The sequence below is a fragment of the Schistocerca serialis genome, chromosome 6, assembly GCF_023864345.2.
Source record: "Schistocerca serialis cubense isolate TAMUIC-IGC-003099 chromosome 6, iqSchSeri2.2, whole genome shotgun sequence".
NCBI classification, from domain to species: Eukaryota; Metazoa; Arthropoda; class Insecta; order Orthoptera; family Acrididae; genus Schistocerca; species Schistocerca serialis.
In genome coordinates, this window is record NC_064643.1 from 345,320,855 (window position 1) to 345,323,499 (window position 2,645).

The window sequence follows — 2,645 nt, forward strand, 5'->3', positions numbered from 1 at the left end:
TATACTGCGAACTTTCTCCATATATAATAATAAAGCTATATACCGGTTTGCTTTATGTATTTTACAAACAAATATGGAACTATTATTGTAATTAAGCGTGTTCTCAGAACGTCGACTGAATCATGTACGAGGTCTGTTCAGAAAGTAAGATCCGATTGATTGCCAAATTGAAACCACAGTGAACATCAGAAATGTTATACTTGTAACAATTAGCTACACCTTTGAGCTACTTCTCTACGTAGTCGCCGTTCTGACTTAGACTTTTGTCATAGCGTTGTACCAACTTTTCAATAGCCTCATCATAGAAGGCAACCGCCAGTGCTTTCCGCCAATTCTCCACGCTGGCCTACACCTCGTTGTCTGTGTCAAAATGTTGTCTTCAAAGACAGCGGTTCATGTGACCAGAGATGAAACTCAGGGGGAGACAATTGCGGACTGTATTGTGGGTAATCTAACATTTCCATTTGAAAACGATGCAGGAGCATCTTCATTGCCCCTGCAGAATGCGGCTGAGAATTGTCGTGAAGACGAAACAGCACGACAGTTATGTAATGTTAGTTGCATAGCTTCAGGCGAAATTTCTCACCAGGCCCTCGTACTTGGCGGCAGACACTATTTTCTAGACATCTTTACGCACTCACTGCGAGCTCAGAAATGAGAAGAGCGACGTGATGCTAACTGGGGTTATACTAGAGACACTACCCAACACATCTGTGCAAAGCTTTATCGGATTTTCATAGTCGTTTCCATTTCGCGACCGATCGGAGCTTACTTTCTGAACGCCCCTCGTATAATTATCCAGAATGAGAAGGTTCGCAGAAGAGCTTCTGTAAAGTTTGGAAGGTAGAAGACGAGATACTGGCAGAAGTAAGGCTGTGATGACCGGGCGTGAGTCGTGCTTCGGTAGCGCAGATGGTAGAGCACTTGCCCGCGAAAGGCAAAGGTCCCGAGTTCGAGTCTCGGTCGGGCACACAGCTTTAATCTGCCAGGAAGTTTCATGTATAATTATATTTCTCGGTGATCTGAGCAACTCAGGATGACAGCTACTTCATTGTTGACTCTGGTGATGAAATAAACTATTTCACATCGTAATAAATGAAAAGCACCAGTTTGCTTCTGTTCTACAAACTGGTGTTTTTCATTTATTATAATGTTGTTCTACCAAGAACCGAGGGAAGATTCTGTTAATATTTCACATCGAGCGATCTTGGCTTTTACTATTATAAACTATAATTATTAGTCTGTAAATGATGTATGTACTGAAGAAATGCATTTCAGCACACTGGCCATAATCACCATTAGAAATATCTGGACTTACACCCGTTTCGCCCTTTATACTGTAAACAGTAACGGCCCTTTAGAGCTCCCTTGGACCTTAAGCTACTCGTTTTGAGCTTCATCTCATAGCACGTGCTGTAACCAGCCTTCTGGTCCACTACTCGACAAGCACTACATTCTTCACTAAAGTACAGTGCTGGGCTGTACCGAAGGCGAGGGACACGCCGTTCACCTAGGCACCGTATTCTTCGGCGCTCTGGATCTCACGGACAATCATAGCGAGATGAATGTCGCTACATCTATATTTGCGGAATGCATATTGATTTCTGTAGAGAATGTTCCTGATGCCCAAGATGGACCCGCAATTCTACAACGAAACAACGTCAGTGATATAGGCCTATAGTTATGTGTGTTTTCTTGTAAACCAGATTGACCCGCCCTTTTTTCAGTCGAATAGTACCTTTCACTGCTGCAGCGACCTGCTATAGGCTGCCGTTAGAAGAGGAACTGTCGTCTGTACTTAACTTGTAGACTGAATATGTTCCCGTGTGTGATTTCTGTTCTTTTTTAAAAATTTGCATGCAGTAGAGATATCCTTTGGTTCCTTTCGATATGTAAGTTAGGTTAGGTTAGTGTTGTTTAACGTCCCGTCGACAACGAGGTCATTAGAGACGGAGCGCAAGCTCGGGTTAGGGAAGGATTGGGAAGGAAATCGGCCGCGCCCTTTCAAAGGAACCATCCCGGCATTCGCCTGAAACGATGTAGGGAAATCACGGAAAACCTAAATCAGGATGGCTGGAGACGGGATTGAACCGTCGTCCTCCCGAATGCGAGTCCAGTGTGCTAACCACTGCACCACCTCGCTCGGTGGATATGTAAGTTCTCACCGCTCTGCGCTGTTGTAAGAAATTGATCCAAAGGGGAAGCTTATATTTAAACTAGGCGATTACATGAAACTAGGAAAGTTAAATTGGTTTACTGCTTCTGGAATTCTTTACTGGTTAGTAAGTTGGTAACACTAGAAATGGTTGGAAAAACAGCAACATGATGCAAAAAAGGCTCAAGAGTTTGGTGTTAAGCGTTGTACGTAGGATACAGAAACAAAATCATTCGTTCAGGGCCTTTCGGCAACATGTAGATGGAAGCGATAAGTAGGGGAATGGCAAAAATGTACGGCCTGCCCTATGAATTTCGGCAGGTCACATCGTTCTCATCAGATGCCTCCCATTATCTTCAAACAATCATAAGCAAGGGAGGTATCTGTCTACAGCAGTCTGAAAGGAAAAAGTGCGTGAGCTACAAAGAATAGGGGTTGTTTCAGGACAGAACCTCTCGTCGACACGCAGCAGTCATCAAAGTCATTGCGG

At 43.8% G+C, this 2,645-nt stretch overlaps 1 non-coding gene across 1 annotated transcript; it reads right to left on the reverse strand.

The window, feature by feature from the left end:
* Positions 1-2,070: 2,070 nt before the first annotated feature.
* Trnaa-cgc (transfer RNA alanine (anticodon CGC)) lies at positions 2,071-2,143 on the reverse strand. Its single transcript has one exon. It is a non-coding gene; the product is annotated as a tRNA-Ala (tRNA).
* Positions 2,144-2,645: the final 502 nt, after the last annotated feature.